Raw genomic sequence first — 21,993 nt, 5'->3', positions numbered from 1 at the left:
AAGCTAGGCCTTGAAAAGAGAGGTGAAGACACAGAACCAGGCTCTGCACCCCATCTCATAAGGTGTGGGCTGAGAGGAGGGGTGAAAGAGCAAATGGCAAATGTCTAAGCCAGTGATGAGCAAGTAGAAAACATGACATTTGATATGAGAGTAGAGTTTTAAAGTGGCATGGATTATACTTCTAAAACTGCAAAGCTATCGGGTTTACCTAGGATGTTATTAAAGTGTCACAGCAAAGGTAAATTCAAAAAGTATATTTGAAGAAACTAATTAGAAAAAAAAATTCTTAGTTTATCCCCAATAAAGTTGACATTTTGCAATAAACTCATTACACTGGTGCTATAAATGATACCACAGTATTTGTCTGTGAATATTCAACTAAATGGCCGAATCTCCAGCATTATTTCATGGATTCGGTTCTCATACATCTCACAAATTAGTCTTTAAATACAATATGTTACTTTTAACAAGAGCATGTATTGGATTATTAAGGAGAACAATGCAATTTGGCTATGAACCTACTTTATTAAGATATCTGTGAAATTGTCTCAAAGCATAGTCAACTACTAACTATGTAGTTGGGACATGCTCATTTCCCAATTAGTTAGTTCTTGGTGTTCGAGAGAAGAAAGGAAAAGGGATACTGAAACAATTCATTTCAGCCACAGGAAAGAGGAGGCTATGTGGAGGAGAAGTTAAGTCTTAGAGGTAGCAAAGTCATTAATTTGCCTGGTTCTTTCTGAATTTGAGTATAACTCTCTGGACAGCATGTTCTTAACCTCAGCCTCATTACCTCGGTACAGAAAGATGAAGTGAGGAAAAGTCATGGCCTTAGATCCAGCCCCAGCTACAAATTGCTTTGCTTTTGAGGCTGAATAAGGCCTTGAAATTAAATTGTTTTTTTTTTCCATACCATCCCACCTGCTTCATTTGCTCCAAATTTATGCTTTCCACATGAAAAATAAGGTAGGTCATTACATAGAGCAGGAGGAATGCAACGGTTTGCAAACATCTCAGTTTACCCTCTCCAGGGGCTTGCCCATGAGTGTCATTGGTGCCCACATTTAATCCACTGTATCAGTTCAACCTTATTCATTTTTGACAGCCTTGTGAGGCTATTTAATTTCATCATTAAATGCTTGCCCCAACAGTGTAGCAGTCATGGTCTTGGTAGGGAATACAAGGCACATCCAGCTGGGACTGTGAATGAAATTTGATAAAAGTTTATTTACAGAAGTGTAGGCAGAGTTAACGGAACCAACATACAGGATGTTGAGATGCCCAAGGACAGGCAACAGGAGGAAGTGGTTGCTGGTGCTAGTAACCTAAGACCCCTGAAGGAGCAAGAGAAAGAAACAAGGTTGGCCCAGTGTAATCTGCAGCCACCAGCAGAACTGCAGTACCACACAGGAAGGTGCAAGAGAAGAAATGCACTGACATCTTTCTCCTCCTGCCTACCTGTCTCCTTTCGGTGTCTCCTATTGGCTGAATTCAACCAAAGTCAGAAGAAAAAGGAAACTAGGGGTCAGCCTCAGAGATCACAGGCTAGCAAATGGACTAGAGGAAGGAAATGGAGAATAATCTATTTGCTATTTGGGGTGTTTATATGGTTTGATTTATTGTTTTTATTAGTTTTGCATTTCTTATTAAAATACTGTTTAGTTAAAAAAAATTGTTTCTCTGTCAAGGCCTGGGTTTTGTCATGCAATTATTACTTATTATCTACTAACATTTCTGGTACTGAAACTGCACCTGGGATCTTCTGAACACTATATCATTGACTTCTTACTATAACCATAATGGAAATACATTATTAACTCCATTTTGCAGATTAAAAAACTACAGCTGAAAGAGGCTAAATTTTCCCACATTCCCACGTTCTCATAACCAATAAATGGCAGAGCTGAGATTTGCACCTAAGGCCTCTGATGACCAATCTATTTCCTTACTATGCACCATAGATGCGCTTCAGCATGGATGCAACTGGACCAAATGGTCATAATATGCATGCATTTACACAGTTCACTCAATCATTTATCCATCCATCCCTGTATCCATCCATCCAGCCACCTATCCATCCAATAATTGTTTCTGTAGACATCTTTGCAAAGTATTTTGAAATGAGGAATGGACATTAAGTTGTTGAGTACATTTCTGACTCACTCTTTGCATGACCTTGAGCAAGACCCATTAAATACCTGAGCTTCAGTTTTTTTCATTGGACAATAAAAGAAATGGGTTAGTTTAGTGGTTTCAAACTTATTGTTTTTAACCATAGCAGCCTTAGAAAAGTAAGATTCTACTTAGAAACTTAAAGTTAGTAAAATTGCAATTCTCTGGATGAAGCCTCGAGAGAAGACCCCTGGAGTGCTGTTAAGTATATTTCTGGATCCCAACCCCACCTAGGTTCACCCTCAGAGATTCCAAGGCATACAGGTGGACAACTACTGTGTCACTCCTGATTTCTAAGATCCAATCCAATTGGATCTCCTTGCACAATGTAAACACAAGAAAAGAATGAGGGGTTCTGGCCATGTTTTCAATAGCAATTAATGGAAACATACTAAGTATAATTTCTAGAAGATAACAAAAAAAAAGGATGTTTATAATTACTCAAGTTACTGGGTTTTAGGTAATTTGTGAAATCACTGGATTTTTTATGAGAGTCTATTCTGTATGATTCTATTTTATTGGTCTTCTATTTCTAAATTATATCCTCATTCTCAAATTTTAGTGGAACATTTTTTCCCAAAATGCAACCAATGATGAGGCTATAAAATTGAAAGTGTGTTTCCAACTCTAGACAGAAAATGGATTGTATTGCTTCTACTGTGACCCAGATAAGAAAAAAAATTAAGAGAGAAATTGCATTTGAACTTCTAGAAAATACAGCTTTGTGTGTGCCTGAAATCAAATAAGAACAGCAATCATATTTGCTGACTAAAATTAGATTGTTAACTCTTTATACTCCCTTCTCCAATTATACAGTGGATTTCTTAATGGTAACTATCTAAACTCTAAGTGTTATGAATAATACTGTATACATTAGTGGTTGTTTATTGAATGTGTCTTAAACTAATTCAGAGGGTATTATGCATATAAATAACAATATATTTGAGTGTTATGAGAAAACTTTCTGGAGGCAGCACCTGAAAAAAACCTTGCATAATGACTGGGATTGAGGGATGGTAGAAAAAGTGCTTTCCAAGCAATGGAATAACTGACAAAATGCAGAGGCAGGAAACTGAATTGTACACATGGGATTGGAGAAGTTCTGTGTAGTTGCTGGTTAAGGTTCAAAAAGAAAAAACACACACAAAAAACCTACTGTTGGAAAAGTTGTTTGAGACTAGATCACTGAGAACTTTTATTGGATAATGAGGATTCTGATAGGCAATGGGAAGACATCGGCAATGGGAAGACATCGGCAATGGGAAGGATGTTGAGGAAGGGAGTGACTTAGAAATAGATTATAGAAAGATTAAGCTGACAACATTATTATATCAGATGGATTGATAGGGGAGAAATTAATGGCAGGGAAAACACTAAGGGAAGTACCTTAGCTTGGTAACAACCTGCCAAACACTTTGTAAGGCTATTGGGTGCAAATAGATAGTGATATTCTATCTAGTGCATGGGAAGTGTAGGTGTGCACCTAAACCAGTAGCTCCTAACTACCAGATGGAAGACAAGGAGGAGACTAGGGTACTCCTAGTCAGGGTCAGCTGAGATCTCAACTGCAATGAGAGAGAAAGTATCCTCACGAAGTCCAACCACATAGCCATTAGGGCAGGAATTTACTGGCTTCCATGGATGGAATTTGGGAGTTGTCCCAGGGCTTCCATTGTGGAAGTCTCTCTCTATCTCTTTCTCAAGTGTCTGGAAAGCGCAAAGGAAGGAGGCAAGAGTTAACTCACTAGCCACACTTCTCACTCAATGATTACTGCTGTTTCTTCTCCTTAATGGTCATATGTCCATTTGACTAAAAGGAAGAAAGTGGGTAGATCAGGAAATGTCTGGAAACTTGGAGGTGATCTCAGGCTAAGCAGCTAAAAATCTCACAAGATTGGATGTTTTAGTTACCATAGGAAGAAAAGAGCAGAGTAGCAGATAATAAGAATGTTCTTTGATCCCCTTCTACTTCAAAGCATTATAGCTCTAGATTAATATTCAGTACATCTTTGTTCAGGTACTTTTCTCTTAGCCTCGTCTCACTTCCATTAGAGAGAAAAAAACGTTTAAAGTTTCCAAATTGTCTCTTCGTAAATTCCAAGGGATAAAGTGGGAGACATTCAGGAGCCTGACACATTAGCATCCCCTTAATGCAATATGAAGTTGAGGGGCTTTTAATGTGGATATTAGTTATCAAAACTGATTATTGAAATTGCAAAATAGCCTTGTATGCTGAGTGCAGGCTACGATGGATGATGACAGCAGAGCCTTTTACATTATAAATTAGAATGCATGCTCTTTTTTTTGAGTCATTGCTCTTTCAGGTTGCTAATTTATCTTTTTATCTGTGATTTATTTTTCCCCACTCACATTCTTAAACTGCCTTTCCCTGTGCTACAGTTATTTAATGGCATAGTCTTGGATTTACTGTGACGGATTTGGCAAATTTAGAGCTTTAGAAAGGTGTCTTAAAATTTCTGCCGTGAGCTTTCTGGAGATGGGTAATAACATCGATTGGAATTGATAGTCCCTTGAAGGAGCATAGGTTGAAAATGTTGCCAGGGCTCCAGGGAATGACATGAAGTCGGTACCTTCATTTATTTTTCCAGTTAAGCCTTGGCTATTTCTGTCTGAAGTGGAAAACAGATATATCGTTTTCACCACTATTAGTAGTAGCAGTAGCAATGACGACATTTATATAACCTGCATTTATATATCAATTAAGAGTCTTTGGTTGCTTACAACAGATATTGATTTTGACCAATGTAAGCAAATGGGAATTTATTGAAAAGGATATCAGGAGCCCCTAAATTGTTGGAAGCCTCACCCCAGGAATAGGCAAGAATCAAGGCAGCCTTGGAGAAGGAGCCGGATCCTCCAGAAAGGCCTCCCAACCAGAACCATCTGATTAAGACCACTCCACTAGGAAGAAAAGGAACTCTAGCCATTCTTAACTTCTTTGTCCCTCTAGGGGAAATTTAAATTCCAACCAAGGATGGGGCATGCTCAGCCAGGTTTGCATGAGGCTCCTCTTTGGGTTATGCAGGACCTCTTATTGCTTGTTATGTGACCTGACTTTATCTAATGGAGAAGACAAAATCATGTTAGGGCATACTGACATATTGTTAAAAGTGGGAAATGCGTATTTGGCAAACAAACAAAAGTAAATCCATTGTGTGGAGATATATATATATATATATATATATAAATGTAGGGGCGCCTGGGTGGCTCAGTCAGTTAAGTGTCCGACTTCGGCCCAGGTCATGATCTCATGGTTCATGGATTTGAGCCCCACGTCAGGCCCTGTGCTGATAGCTCAGGGCCTGCAGCCTGCTTCAGATTCTGTCTCCTGCTCTCTCTGCCCCTCCCCAGCTTGTGCTGTATCTCTCCATCTCTAAAATAAATAAACATTAAAAAAAAGATTTAAAAAATATAAAACATATTATCCAATTAATCTTTGCCTCAACACTCTGAGATATGCAGTAATATAACTATTTTATAGATTAGATAATTTAGGATTAAATGTATTATATAAATTCTCTCAAGTCATGTGGCAATTAAGTGACAGAATCAAATGCAAGACCAAGTCTCCTTATTATATATATTATGTTCTTTCCTCCTTGTCTCTCCTATTCTGTGATTTGATATTCAAACAGATAAGATCCTTCAGGAACTTAAGGTCCAAAATATTTTCTCCTTTCCTCTCTCTGACCGTTCCACCCTCCATCCCCATTTTTGTCATCTTTCTTACATTCCTGTTTCCCTCAATTACCCCTAGAAGTCCAAGCCTCCTATAATCACCCTGACATTTATATCCAAATGGCCCGATATATCCTTAATATAAACTAATCTCCCCTAACCTTTTCATGATGCTGCTGGAGCTCCTGGCCTAGGTATCGTCAAGATTTCCTGCATTCCCAGTCTCTCAACTGATTGTTCCCTTTCATTGCTGTAGCTGGCCCTTGGCTCACTGAGCTACCCTTGCATTGGCCTCAAGAGAGAACAACCTTTTTTTCCCCTCTCATATTCTATGCACTGTAGGACCTCGAGATAGAGGAGATGTCATCCTTACTTTTCATTGCTGCTTAGGGACCATTTTGATTACCCTTCCTTGCAAAAACCTGGCTCCTTTGAAGTATGTGCAATCAAACTATACCACCCACTACCTCCCCTGGGTGTAGTCATCCACCCACTTCTGGGTCACTTTCTTTAATTCACTGAATACTGCAGCATCTGACTCACCCTTTCTCTCCACTACAAAACTGTGTCATCATTTGGGATCACTTCCACATCCATGTAGATGATCCATTCAGTACTCCATCTCATGGTTACTTGCTATCACTTTGAATGATCTTTTGTTCCATGCCAACTACTAAGCATCTTCTCTCCCATGTTTATCCTGGACCTTTCAGTTACCAATAATGGAATCATTTCTGAAATCTTGATGTTAAGTATCCTACTGTCAGACTCTTGCTACCCATCTTTTGAGCTCTTTTTTCTGTTTCTTGCTGCTTACATTTGTACCCCATACGTCTTCCAATTCACTGATTCTACCACCTTTTTACTGTCCTTTCCCTACCTTGACCCCTTTCCCACATGTTCCCCATTTCTTTCCTTACCCAACTTAGATTTCAGGGTTTACACTCAAACCACTCCCTTATAAATACACTTAGGTGTCCGCCCTACTCACTGGCAGTATTTTGGAACCAGTTAGACCAACTCTTCATCTGCTCAGCCTCAGCACAAGAGCAGCTGGACATGATCTGAGAAAAATACTCAACCATGCTCCTTGAGCTCATTCTAAGTTAATGACTGCAAATCTCATATGAGTTGTCAGTATTACTCCACAATTTTACTGCATGTTTCAGGTCGGTTCACTCTCCTGTTCTCTTAAAACAACTATTTCATGCCAGGTCATCTCTCCTGAAACCTACAAACACATGTTCACGTATCTCACTCTTACTGAGAAAATGGAAGAAATCACAGGAGAACTAATTCCTCTAACTTCTCAAACTCTGGCCTCTCCACTGTACCCTGAGCCCCATCCTGTTTTGCTTCCTCCAGGACTTTGTGCCTGTATCACTCCTTCTTCACCTTGGTCACCATTTTCTCCCTTTCTCAAGCACTCAAGAATGATAGTAAAGAAGCCAAATGGACTCCACATGCCCCCTCCAATTACTGTTTCATATCTGCTCTCCCCTTCACAGCAAAATTCTTTAGAATTTGCCTGTATTTTCTCACTTCTCATTCTTACCTCACCCCACTTCAATCAAGCTTTGTCAATTGCCCTCAGACAGAAACCACATCATTGGTATTCTCCCTTTTTCCAAACCTATGGTGCATCATCAATCCTCATCTTGCTCTACTCAGTACATAGCATAAGAACTACTGCATTCTTAATGTTAGTTTAAATATTTTTCCACTCTCACATTTAATAATGGCAGACCTTGGGGCACCTGGGTGGCTCAGTCAGTTAAGCGTCCGACTTTGGCTCAGGTCATGATCTCGCAGTTTGTGGGTCCGAGCCCCGCATCGGGCTCTGTGCTGACACCTCGGAGCCTGGAGCCTGCTTCTGATTCTGTGTCTCCCTCTCTCTCTGCTCCTCCCCTGCTCCTACTCTGTCTCTCTCTCAAAAATAAATAAGGATTTAAAAAAACAACAACAAAAATTTAAAGGGGCGCCTGGGTGGCTCAGTCAGTTGGGTGTCTGACTTCAGCTCAGGTCATGATCTCACAGTCTGTGAGTTCGAGCCCCACGTGGGGCTCTGTGCTGACAGCTCAGAGCCTGGATCCTGCTTCGGATTCTGTGTCTCCCTCTCTCTCTGACCCTCCCCTGCTCATGCTCTGTCTCTCTCTGTCTCTGAAAAATAAATAAGTGTAAAAACAGTTTTTTTTTAATAATGGGAGACCTTGAGTGAAATGTACAGCTCCAGACAGGATTCATCTTGACACAGGTTTTAAAAACTATAAACCTGAATATTTGGGTCTGGCGACCAGAAAAGGTCTATTTGATGCTTAACCTAGCTAGGAAATCTCTTAAAAAATCACCCTCTGTTTAGCTTACATAAATTCATACTCAGAGTCTCCAGTTTTATTTCATTTTCCTAGTGATTAGAGGTTTCAGTCCCTTATTTTTGTTTGAAAACAATTTTTTTTTCATAGATTTGTAACATTTCCCATCGATAAATTCCCCACTAAGGGAAAGTAACTCATTCATTGTCGTATTTAAAGAAAAACTATGTGGCTGGATGATTTCTTCTGTTGGGGAAATCACTACAGATCTAGGGAAAAAATATTTTGCTGGGAAGAAGTTGCTCATTTGCATACTGAAATTCAGTGTCATTCTCTTTGTGGGTTTTCAGATCTTCAACCTTATGGAATTAGTGGGGGTGGGTCAGCAGGTAAAGTGGTAGAGAGCAGGGATTGTAAGTTCTAACAGACCTTTTGGTTTGGCCATCAAGGTATTTTAAAGGATTTTAAATTTAAATTTCTTTAAATTGAGGGTGCATCTAGTTCACCAAGACCTCAACAATTACTCTCCATTACCTTATATTCAAACAATTTTATTTAACAAATCTTTGTTGACATTTGTCTGAGTGTCAGACACTGTCGTAGGCCGTGGAGATACAGCAGGGAACAAGATATGGCAAGAGCTCAGACCTCATGAAGGCTGCCTTCTAGTGGAGAGAGACTCGTAAAAATGAGCAAACAAGTAAATTAGTAAGGAAATTTCAAATAATGATAAGGAAATAATGAAGTAATAGAATAAAATGATGTTGTATGTGGTGTTTGAGGTAGGAGGTGATAATATAGGTTGAATAGACCAGGAAGACCAGGGACAGAGGATGGTAAGCAGAGTCAGCACCAAGTGCAAGACCCTGTGGCAGGAAGAGTTGCTTCGTTCAAGGAAAAAGAAGGTCAGTGCCACTAAAATATAATGAGCAAGGGGCACCTGGGTGGCGCAGTCAGTTAAGCATCTGACTTTGGCTCAGGTCATGATCTCACAGTTTGTGAGTTCGAGCCTTGGATCCTCTGTTCCCCTCTCTCTCTGCCCCTCCCCAGCAGGCATGCCATGCACTGTCTCCCTCAAAATAAATAAACATTAAAAAAATAAAATATAATGAGCAAGAGGGAGATTGGTTTAAAATGAGGTAGGAGAGAGCAGATTAGGGAGAATCTTATACGCTGTAGGAAGGATGTTGGATTTTATCTAAATGTGATGAACAGCTATAGAAGATTTTAAAGCATGATCTGTTTTGTTTTTTTTTTTTTTGTTTTTTTTTAAGTTTATTCTGGTTACTGTGAGTAAAATAGTTGTAGGAGCCAAGATTGGAAACAAGAAGACCAGTGACTACTGAAAAAATACAGATAACAGATAATGGTAGTTTGAAATGATGGTGGGAACTGTAAATATAAACAGAATATACAAATGTGAGATAAATTCTGGAAATAGAGCCAACAGGCTTTGCTGACGTTGGATGCATCAGATGAGGAGAAGAGAGAAATAAAGGACAGTTTCTGGGTTTTTGGCTTAAGCAACTAGGCAGATGAACAATGCCACTAATTGATATGGAAAACTGAAGGGCTAAAGGAGGAACATAGAAAAATAAAAATTCTGTTTTGGTCACATTGAGTCTAAGATGTTTATTAGACTCCATGTGTAAATTATGAGTAGGTATTGGATATAGGAGTCACTGCATAAATTTACATTACCCCTGAGGCCTTCTGAGTTTGCAACTCTGCTATAGTATGTAGATTAAGAATGTGGTTCAAGAGCAAAAAGATCTTTGTATGAAGCTAGGTTTTTCTGCTTACCAGCTCTGTGACCTTGAGCAAGATTCCTAAAGTTGTCTAAACCATAGTATCATGGGTACAAAATGAGGTTACAATATTATATACTCTATCAATTGATTGTAAAAATTAAATAAGTTGATTTATGCATAGTGCTTAATGAAATCTCTAGAAAAATATAAGTACACAATATAGATTTGGCATTATTTATTGAGTATCTGTACTGAGATATGCCCATTGTATACATTATTTCACCTAACCTTCCCCAAACGCCCCACATCAACCCTATCGCCTAAGTATCAATGTACAGAAGAAGACTGAGAACAGATGGATGAAAACAAATTTATTTTTCACTTTTTTAAAAATGTGCAATCTGCACAGATCACCTCTTATCAATCTAGGAAGCGTTCATATGAAGTGAAATGTGTCTCTCTCTCCGGAAATCCAGATTCTTATATCCAGCCTGCTACATTACATCTCTTCTTTGATGTCTATCATCTCAAACTTAGCATGATTTAATCTTCACCCCCAGACCCAGAACCCGATCTTTCCACTGGCTTCCTCACCTCAGATGATTGCCTCTTAGGCATCCTAACTGCACATGTAGAAAGCCTCACAGCCCTCATTGGTTCAGGTCTTTCTCACACATGCTTGACAGAAGCCTCCTACCAAATGGCCCCCTGCCTCATCTCTACTCCTCTGTCCCTCACTCACTTTGGTCCAGTCATACTAGCCTATTGCTATAGGAACTTTTTGCTTCCTGTTTCCTTAGCGTGACACTCAAATGTCTCAGAAATTCCCTCAGAAAGTTACTTTGCTAACCTGACCACCTGTTTAAAATTGCAGCTTCCCTAGTACTGTGTTCCTTTTCCCCTTTAACTTTCCCTTCCTTCCCTGTGCTCCCCTTCCTGTCTTTTTCCTTCTTGTCTTTTCCTGGAAAGGCTTCCTACTATGTTGCCTCCAAGGCAGCATAAGGTTTGTTTCTACTCCAGATGTGCTGGTCATCCTCAAAGGAGCTATATAGCCTGAAGCCAGTTTCTCTGGAGTTAGTTCTTTCACTCAGCAAAGGTCCACCCATCCTCTGCTTGCTAACTCAGCAACATGGCATCATTTAGCATTTTTCTAGCTGCAAATGAGATACCCTACCACAGTGGCTAAACCCTTAGGGCTGTGTTTCTCTTGTACAACAAGAATTTCGAGGGCAGGTAGTCCAGGGCTTCATGTCACTCACTGGTGTCCTGACATTCAGGATCCTTTTATCTTCTTCTTCTGTCACTGTGGTCCTTATCCTCAAAGCTGTAAGATTGCTACTCATTGTGCATTGAGTCCCCTGCTCCAGGCGGAAAAATAAAGAGGAAACAGTAAAGGAGCAAAGGATAAAGAGTTCTCTTAGAGAGTAAGGCTTGTCTTCTATGGGTTGAAATACCTGACTTTCAACTATTTTTAACCTACAAAAATGGAAATTTGATGTGTCTGACCTAAGATTTGGGAAGGAACACCTTCTCTAGAGACTTCCATCTACATGTTATTGGCCGGCCCAAACTGTGTCAGTTGGACACTCTTATCTTCAAAACAGAGTAGGAGACAAAAGTTGTGTGAGCCTCTGGGGCAGCCAGCTCAGTGCCTGCCACACACAATTTGGCTCTTCCTGAGTTGCTTTTCTTCCAAGACTCCATTCAGCCTCCTGGCTTTGGGCCTAGGAGAGGGCCCAGAGCCTCTCTTACAGGTTGGCCACCACTCCTACACAGACCTAGGGGAATTCCTACTCCATACTTGAGCAGCTTCCCAGGCCACACAAGAACTTTTGGGTCAGCTATGAGATCTACAGATCTTGGAGAATTACATTTAAGGAATGAGGGCAGGTAAAATCTCTGGCCCTCTGTCTGGATAAACCATACGGCCATTTCTGTTCTGTTGCCCTTGTCCTGTGCTGACATGACTAGTGAATTATAGGGCTGCACTAAATCTTTACACATATTATTTAATTTCATCCTCATAGCAAACTTTTACCTTTCTCCTCTATCACTATTTTACACACGAGGAAACTAAGGCTTCGGGAGGTTAAATCCAAGGCCCTTTCGTTGGCAAATGACAGAGTTTCTCTTCAGACCCAGGTCTGCCTCATTCCAAAGCCTCTGCCTGATCCATTACATTAAACTGCTTCTAACTAGATGTTTTCCAGGGCAATCTTTTCCCTCTCTCTATAGGAACCCTTGAGTCACTCTAAGTATTTCTTAATGGGGCTGACCACATAGGGCAGCTTAACAATGTCTGGACAGTCGCTCTCCCAGTAGAGTTGCCAAGTTCTCCCTAATTCTGGTGCTTTCCACCCCCCACCTATCCCTTGGTCACACATGGATTTAGATTGGTGGAAATGTTAGAAAGGATATTCAAGATGGAAAGATAATATAGGAAATAGGACGAGCATAAACAAAAGTGAAGGAAGTATAGCTCTGGGATAGTGTATATTTTAGCTTGGTTAGAGCATAAATCAGAGATCTTAGCGCATATGCTTAGAAAGTCAAGCTCAAATCATACCATTAGGACCTTGACTATCAGACAGAGGAGAATGAACTTTTTTTCTGTCTGTAGTAGTGATGTATTAGAGGTTTTGCCACATGAGAGTAAAATTACACTTTGTGTTTTATGCTGCAAATTAAAAAGAGAGAGAGAGAGAAGTTTGAAAAGTGCTTGAGTTCCAAGAAGACATGATAATCCTACTGCAGGAGTTGTTCAGGGAGATTTGAGAGTTTTGTGTCCTTTTTTGTTATATATATTTTTTCAAAATAGCAGTGAGATTTGTAGTTGGTACATCAGAACTGTTAGCCTATAAATAGACAAAACAAAATATCAACTATCCCCAAACTCAATTTTCCCAATAGAGTAAGAGTTGCTCCCATTTATATTCAATAAAAAATGACCTTAAGCATCTGTTATTTCCGTTAAAATAGTCAAAGTGGCATGGAAATTGTATATTTGTAAAATTGTAAAACCTGTATGAAAAATGGAATGAGTTTTATGGCTTCCTTGTTTAGAGTAGAATGGTCACATTTCAGAATAAAATAAAATAAAGAAAAATATTTGAAGAATATTGAAGTTAAGTGACTCATTTATAAAATTGAGAGGAAAATATGTAAGAACAGGCTGCATAAGGTTGTGTTTTTTATTTGTCCAAGTAATGCCATATTACTGAGGTGGCACAGAACATAGTACATCCATCTGTGAGTCAGAAATATGTGAGTCAGAAACACCGTTTGAAGAGCCCTCTGTCCTTTTGATTACTGAATCTGATGTTTTGGTTAGACTGGGTAATTTACCAGTAAATTGAGATAATTGGATTATTAAAGAGGAAATCCATGTTGAAAGAATTGGTTGTGAAAAGATAAAATGAGGAAATGGGATTATTGAAAGAACTGAGATGAAATCTTCACAGGACACCTCTAGCAAATAAATCGGCCCTTCAAGTGACTCGTTTCACTGTGAGTGAGTCAGTCAAAAGACAGGGTTGTAGGAAAAGCAATTGAAAGGAAGACACTACTTTGCAATTGGGTTTCCTCGACTACTTATATTTGGAGGCAGTCATTGTTTCTGTTATTGAAAAGATGAATTTGTAAAGGAACAATGCTCTTTCCAAAATAACAAGATCATGAATAAGAATTGATATCTGAAGAAGATAAAGAATTCACATTGGTTAAAAAGGACTTCTCTGTTCGCTTCAAAATGCCAATACTATATATATATATATATATATATATATATATATATATATATATATATATCTTCTGTAAAGATTGTAAAATGCCAATACTATATATATATATATATATATATATATATATATATATATATATATATATATATATCTTCTGTAAAGATTGCTCTGGAAAGAAAAGCTAAAGCCTGTCATAGTGACTTAGGGTTTTCATCCTCCATGTGAAGGCCAAGTGTGAGGTAAAAGAACCTCATAGTTCCCTAAGGATTCTGTAATGGTGAGGCCATCCCCCAAGATTGACTAGTCCCACCTTTAGGGAATGCAAAGGACGGCTGTCTACCCTGATGAAGAGCAAGCTGTGATCTGCTCAGAGACATTGGGCTTAGATTACAGAAAGATTTAATTTCTAAAAATAATGGCAAAGAATAGTAAAGCCTGGAGACTTTCCTTGAGCTCTAATAGAATCATGATACCATTTATTTTTGGAATGGTGACGTTTCTGAAACTCTTCAGATGCAAAATCAATGCTAAGTAGTTTTATAGAAATTGGATGCATTTTACATAAAATTACCACCAGAGCTGAGGGCAGTGATGCACAAAAGCAGTGCAGACAGTGTTTTGAATGTACTGGAAAACACAGTCTGAGAGCCTCTCCGGCAGCACCTGGCATCTCTCCCACATTTTCAGGCCTTTGCCCTTTAAACTGCCTTTGCTGTTCTTGAGATTTCCAGTTTTGTCTAGATTATGAGCCTCTTAACCATTCATCATATTCTTCCTGTAGTTGTCATCATTTTAAACACATTAGGGAGTCAAGGGAATCATTGGTGAAGAAATAGTATTTTATACCATGATAAATGCAATGATAAAATCACCTAGAATCACCTGAATAATATAAAGAAAACAAGGTTGAGAGCTGAGTCCCAGGATTCTCCAACATGTAGAATTTGGGGACAGATGAAGGATCTAGGCAGGCTAATGAACTAGGAAGAAAACCAGGAGAAGGTAATATCCTGAAAGTCAAAATAGTCAGCATGGAAGACATGAATTTGAAGGAGTCTTTTCACATCCAGAGATCTAGTCAGCCTTTTTTTTTAAATATAATTTATTGTCAAATTGGTTTCCATACAACACCCAGTGCTCATCCCAACAAATGCCCTCCTCCCTGCCCATCACCCACTTTCCCCTCCCCCCCAACCCCCATCTAAACTTAGTTTGTTCTCAGTCCTCAAGAGTCTCTTATGGTTTGCCTCCCTCCCTCTCTGTAACTTTTTTTCCCCCTTCCCCTCCCCCATGATCTTCTGTTCAGCTTCTCAAGATCCACATATGAGTGAAAACATATGGTGTCTGTCTTTCTCTGCCTGGCTTATTTCACGTGGCATAATACCCTCCAGTTCCATCCACGTTGCTGCAAATGGCCAGATTTCATCTTTCTCATTACCAAATAGTATTCCGTTGTATATATAAACCACATCTTCTTTATCCATTCATCAGTTGATGGACATTTAGGCTCTTTCCATAATTTGGCTATTGTTGAAAGTGCTGCTGTAAACATTGGGGTACATGTGCCCCTATGCATCACCCTCCTGTAAACATGCTGTGATCTCAAGGAAACGTAAGGCAGATTTTGTTCACAGAATTCTCTTCAACCAACAGGAGCTCTTTGGAAGAAATGGGTTTGAATACAAGATGTTCCAGTTGTTTAAATCCTCAAACAAGGATCTGCTTTTCAGTGATGACACTGCATGTTTGGCTAGCCTTCAGGATGAAACAACTTACAGAAAACACTTAGGACCAGAGTATCTTATGGCTATTGCTAACATGAAACCATGTTTACACTCTGAGCTTCTGGATGCCTGTACATCCCACATATATTAAACCCTGATCAAAGTGGACAACCGTGGCGATGCTCAGTGCCCGAAATATGGTGGGGCCACATTCTCACTTGTTTGCACATGGGCCTGTGTTAACCTCGGTTATTTTATAATTATGTGCTGGAACTGATACAAAAAATAAAATGAATGAAAAATTTTTTAAAAAGTCAAAATAAGAGAAGGATAAACATGTCAAATGCTCATGACATTTTGAGAAAGATGGTGAGTAAGAATTGATTGTTAGTTTGGGCAAGACGTGGGATCCTAATGATCTCAACAAAAGGGATTTCCTATGAAGTACTGTAAACCAAATCCTAATTATACTGTGTTGAGAAGAACATAGATGTTAAGGAAGTGGAGAGAGCAAGTGAAGACAACTTCTTGAAGAATTTTGCTTTTAAAAGACTACAAAAGAAAAAAAAAAGAAAAAGAAAAAGAAAAAATAAGCAATAAGTGGAGGACAGCATGGAGTAATCACAAGTCCATTTTTAAAAAAATCTTTATTTAGGTACAAATAGCATGCAAAAAGTTTACTTTTTAAAGTGTAAAATTGGACACATATGCACCCATGAAATCATTGCTACCTCTAAGATAATTCATATCCATCAAACCCAAAAGTTTCTTTTTGCAGTTCCTCCCAACCCTCCTGGTACTGCCCTTCATCCCCGCAAAATCACTGATGAGCTGTCACTATAGTTTTATTTTCTAGTATTTTAGATAAATGGAACCATACAATAAGTACTCTTTTGATCTACCTCCTTTTACCCAGAATAATTAGTTTGAGATTAATCCATATTGTTGCAGGTATTAATAGTTTGTTCTTTTTTATTGCTAAGTGGTATTCCATTGCATGAATGGGCTACAACTTGTGTTCCTATTCACCTGTTACATTTGGGTTGTTTCCATTTTTTAGGATAACAAAGCTGCAGTGAATCTACATAGACAGGCATATCACCTATGAATAGAGATAATTTTACTTTTTCCTTTTTAGTGTAGATGTAGATATAGATATAGATATAGATATAGATATAGATATAGATATAGATATAATGTATTGCCTACTGCACTAAGAACTTCCAGTAAAATGTTCACTTGAAGTGGTGAGAACAGACATTCTTACTTTTTTCCTACTTTTAAGGGGAAATAGCTCAGTGTTTCACTCTTAAGTGTGATGTTAGATGTTAGCTTTTTCATAGATGCCCTTTACCTGGTTGAGAAATGTCCCCACTATTGCTAGTTTTCTAGAACTTTTTACCAGGAATGGATATTGGATTTTGTCAAATGTTTTTCTCTGCACCCACTGAGATGATCTTGGTTATTATTATTATTAATATGGGAAATTACCTTGATTGTCTTTTGAGTGTTATAACAGCCTTATATTCCTTGAATAACCCCCACTTGATCATCATGTGTCAACCACTTTATATATTATTGGATTAGATTTACTATAATTCTGTTAAGAGCTTTTTCATGTGTATTTATGGGGGAAGTGATCTGTATGTTTTCTTTTCTTGAGTTGTCTTTGATTTTGATATCAGAAATATGCTGACTTGAAACAATTAGTTGGGAAGTATTCCTTCCTTTTCAACTTTCTGAAGGGGTATGTAGAATTAGTATTATTTCTTCTTTAAATTTTTGGCAGTATTCACCAGAAAAGCCATCTGGGCTTGCAGGGTTTGTGTGTGTGTGTGTGTGTGTGTGTGTGAAATGGTTTAAATTTTAAAAACATTCAACTTCTGTAATAGGTATAGGCCTCTTCATGTTATTTCTTTCTTCTTCAGTGAGTTTTAGTAGTTTTTGTTTTTCAAGGAATTTATCCATTTCATCTAAGTTGTAGAATTTATTGGCATAAAGTTGCTCATAATAGTTCCTTATTATTTTTATTATATCTTTAGAATCTGTACTGATGTCTCCTCTTTCATGCCTGATATTCTTAACTTGCATCTTCTCTTTTTTTTCCTGGTAAATTTGACTTGAAGTTTGTCATATTTACACAAAGAACCTGTTTTGTCTTCATTGATTCTCTCTCTCTTCCTCTATAATATTTCCATTCTTACCCTTTTTCCCCTTATGCTTACTTTGGGTTTTATTTGCTTTTATTTCTCTAATTGAATCTAGAAAGTGAGGTTATTTATTTTATTCTTTTCTAATAAAGGCATTTAGTGCTACAGATTTACCTCTAAGTACTGCTTTAGCTTATATCCCACAGATTCTGATATGTAATATTTTCAATTAGTCAAAATTCGAATTTCTCCTTTGATTTTTTCTTTGAACCATGATTTATTTAGAATGTTTAGTTTCAAATACTTAGAGCTTTACTAGAGATCTCTCTGTTATTGATTCCTAATTTAACTCCACTCTGATCAGAGAACATACTTTTTATGGCTTGGATTTTTTTAAACTTACTGATACTTGTTTTATGGCCTAGAATATTGTCTGTTTTGGTAAGTGTTCTATGTACACTTGAAAACAATGTGTAGTCAGCTGTTGTTCTGTGTGGTGTTGTATCAATGTCAGTTATGTCAAATTGATAGTGTTGTTCAAGTTTTCTATATCCTTATTGGGTTTCTATTGGTTCAATCAGTTAACAAGACTATACTTCTTGATTATTCTATTTGTCCTCTTTTGCTTTTCTTTTTGTTTTTTTGTTCATGTATTTTGAAATTCTGTTTCATAAATTGTTAGAATTGTTATGTCTTCTTTATAATTGTCTCCTTTATCATTATGAAATTACCCTCTATTACTAATAATAATCTTTGTTCTGAAATCTACTTGTTCTTATATTAATATAGCCATTCTAGATTTCTTTTGATTAGTGTTATATGGTATGCTTATTTCCACTCCCTGTTCTTTAACTTGTGTTTTTATATTTACAGTGGTTTGTTACAGGCGGCATACCGTTAGGTCATCTGCCTTTTAATTGCGATGTTTAGACTATTTACATTTAAAGAGATTATTAACATGCTTAGGTTTATATTTACCATGTTGCTATTTGTTTTCTATTTATCCTATCTGTTCATTATATGCTTTTCTCTCTTTTTCTGCTGTTTTGGATAAGTGTTTTATGCTTCCTTTTGTATTTCCTTAGGTAAAGCTCTTCATGTTTTTTTTTTTATTTTAATGGCTACGTTAGTGTTTCTAGTGTAAATCTTTAGTTTATCCCAGTCTACCTTCAAGCATTATTATACCACTTCACATATAGTATAAGAACCTTCCCACAATATACTTTCATTCTTCCTTCTTTGCCTTTGTACTCTTTTTGTCATTGTCATATGGTTTACTTCTATGTACATTATAAGCCTCACAATACATGGTTATTATTTCTTATTTCTTATCTTCAGTAAATTGTATTTTGAAAAGATTCTTAAAGGAAGCAAAAAAAAAAACCACCCTTTATTCCTTTGTGAAATACTTATTTCTATCTGGTATCATTTTCCTTCTGCCCGAAGGATTTCCTTTAACATTTCTTATCCTTCAGGTATGCTGGTGATGAATTCTTTCCGTTTTCATATGTCTGGTGGAAGTCTTTTTGGTTGTTATTTTTTGTTTGTGGATTGGTTTGTTTTATATGAATTTTTTTTACATTTTCATTGTTTGCTGATGTGCAAAATGGAAAATGATGACGCAGTAGCACAGTCTGTGAATAGGGCTCACAACAGAAGGTTTGGCTTCAGATACAATCATGAAAATTTATCTATGTTAACAAAAGGAAAGACCGAGCAGATGTTTACTGATGTGGGTGAGTCGATTGATCTGTTAATGGATACAATCAAACCGGATTTCCAAGTTTAAATCCAAGATCCACTATTTAATAGCTCAGTGATCCTCAGCAAATTATTTAAACACTTTGAACTTCAGTTGTCACATCCGTAGAATCAGAGGAACAACTTCCCCACAGAGTGACCCTAGCAATGAAATGAGTTAGTATATACCCAACACTGAATATGTGGCCTGGCACATTGTAAGTGCTCAATACCTATGAGGAAAGAACGTGTAACTTTTCTTAGCTTTACCGCCTGAGTCAAAAAGAAACCATTCTGGGATCACATTTTTCCGATTTTCCTTTCTCTTATCCCCCCTTCTTTCACCCCTCCTTCCTTCCTAAAAGAACATTTTTAAAATTCAAATGCCAGGCTGTCTGCAGGTGCAGTGTTTAAGACTGATAACATTTAGAGGCCAGGTGTTAACTGATGTAAATGCTATTAAGTGCTCAGTAGACTGGAGGCTGAGGCAGTGATTTCCAATTTTGTGATTATTATTTGAGTTTATAGCAAACCAATCTGCCATTCCTTTCACCCCCATACCTCCACCAAAAAGGAGATATATAGCCTACTTGTTCTCAAGAGAATAAAAATTATTTTTAAAAATATGCAGTTCTTGAAGAATTAAGTAATGGCATTTCACAGCCTAGAACCAGGCATGCAGCCTCCATGCAGACCTCAACAACTCCTTGTAGTTCTTCCTGAAAGGTCAATGACTTGTGAAACTTGATCTGAAAACTAGTCTAATTTTCTGAAATAAGCCCAGAGTAATAATTGCAAGAAATGCCATAACAAGTTTTTACCTCTATCGAAATTTAAAATTTGAGCTTCCTTAGGAGTAGTGTGGGAGCTGTCCCTATGATAGGAAGTCAACAAATGGGCTCTTCTTCTTATAAAGAAATATATATTTTTAAATAACAAAATGATGAGTCTGCTATGAATCACTGAGATGATTGTTAGTGTTTAATATACTACGCACTCAGTTATTCATTCATTAATCTATCGAACAGACATTAGTTCTGAACTAGCAGTATGTCTCAGGCCCAGTGCCAGGTACTAGTTAATGCATTGGTAAATACAACAGACAACCCTCCTAGACCTTAGAGTTTTATGAGAGAGGAAGACAATTTAAAAATAATGAGCATACAAATAGATAGAGCAAAAAGTTGTGATAGGTGCTATGAAGAAAAGGGGCCCTAACAAATAATGGGTTGGGGAAGGAATATTTTTTAGTAGCTAAGTTAATCCAAGGCTTAAAGAATGAGAAGACAACCATGCAAAGAAGAGAGGAGAGAACAAGCAGAGAGACCAGCATTTATTTATCAATTTAACAAATATTTATTCAGTACTTTCTGTGAGCCAGAGTGTTCAAAGCAAAGAAAATATGCCAGTGAACAAAACACACACACATGCATGGTGGCAGGGACTAGATTATATAGGGACTTGGAATCCATCATAAGGAGGTTGGATTTTATTCTAAAAGCAATGACATGATTTGATTTTTATGTTAAGAGATTGCCCTTCCTGTTATATGGAGCAGAATTTGGAGGATTGGGCAAAAGTGGAAGCACGGAGATTCATAGGGTGGCTATTCTAATTTAAGTGAGATTTTAATGCACTTAAACCATGGTAGCAGCAAAACTAAAGTGTGTAGTTTTGATATAGGATGGGTAGACCTCCTTGGCCAACTGAAAAAGACGAAGGGGATTTGAAGAAAGAGGTAAATTGTGGATGATTCAACTGAGTAGATGGCAGGTCCATTTAGCACAGTGAGGGAGATTGGTTGAGTAAGTGGATGGGGGTGGGGGAGGTTTGGGCTAAAGATTAAAATTAATTCAAGTTTTCTGGCCTAAGCCGTAAATGATTAAATCAATCCAAAAGTGAAATTCACTATTTCATGGGATTAACATGTCCCCCATCACTGGAGTATATATCAATGAGCTAAGTGACCATTTATCTACACTATCTTAGCTATAGATATCAAGCAGAATTCTAGAACTGATTTCCAGATGGTATCTGAGAACTTATTAAAGAAAGCAACAATTTCTGGAAGCCATCACTGGTTGGGTAAGAACTGGTTTTTCCAGATCAGGATCATTTCTCTTGAAGGGAATTTCAGTTGCCTTCGAGCCACTGGAAGCTGACATAATATTTTTAAATAAATAATTTAACTAACAGATTTTATTTTGGGTAGGGCTACCAAATGTATAAATGGGAGTATTTATATCCAGTTAAGAGACTATGTGAATATCTTTTATGATAATCTTTTAGAAAAGATGGAAAATGGAGCCTGGAAAATACTGAGCTATTAGGAAATTTGTATACCCCAAATGCAACTTAGAGCAGCAGCAATACAGAGTAGTAAGTTCTCAATCTTGGTACCCCTCAACCCCCTTTGTATAGTCCACATACAAAATACATTCCCGCACAAAATTGTTCTCATTTGGGGGACCCCTACCTTTCCTGAGAATCACTGCCCTATAGAAAGTGACCATTACTGCGAAGAGTTGTCCTAACCCTTATGAGATTTAAGTGGATGAAAATCTGAGAGTAGGTTTGTGAAATTTCAGCCATGATTAGGACACAGAAAGAAACACATACTTACCTTATAACATTAACGTTTCTGAAAATCATTTTTTTACCTGGAAATATATTGACAGAACACTTTGCAAACTTGTTAGAAATCA

The 21,993-nt window shown here is 37.7% G+C and overlaps 1 protein-coding gene across 3 annotated transcripts in view; it reads left to right on the top strand.

Annotated features, from left to right (window-relative positions):
- Positions 1 to 21,993, top strand: part of PDE4B (phosphodiesterase 4B) — a 525,517-nt gene that overhangs the window by 368,617 nt on the left and 134,907 nt on the right. The gene's annotated exons all lie outside the window — the stretch shown is intronic.

This window comes from Panthera pardus, unplaced genomic scaffold, assembly GCF_024362965.1.
Source record: "Panthera pardus isolate Hobbes unplaced genomic scaffold, ASM2436296v1 HiC_scaffold_11, whole genome shotgun sequence".
Classification (NCBI taxonomy): Eukaryota; Metazoa; Chordata; class Mammalia; order Carnivora; family Felidae; genus Panthera; species Panthera pardus.
The sequence above is the reverse complement of the archived record's forward strand: the minus strand, read 5'-3'. Positions and strand labels throughout refer to the sequence as shown.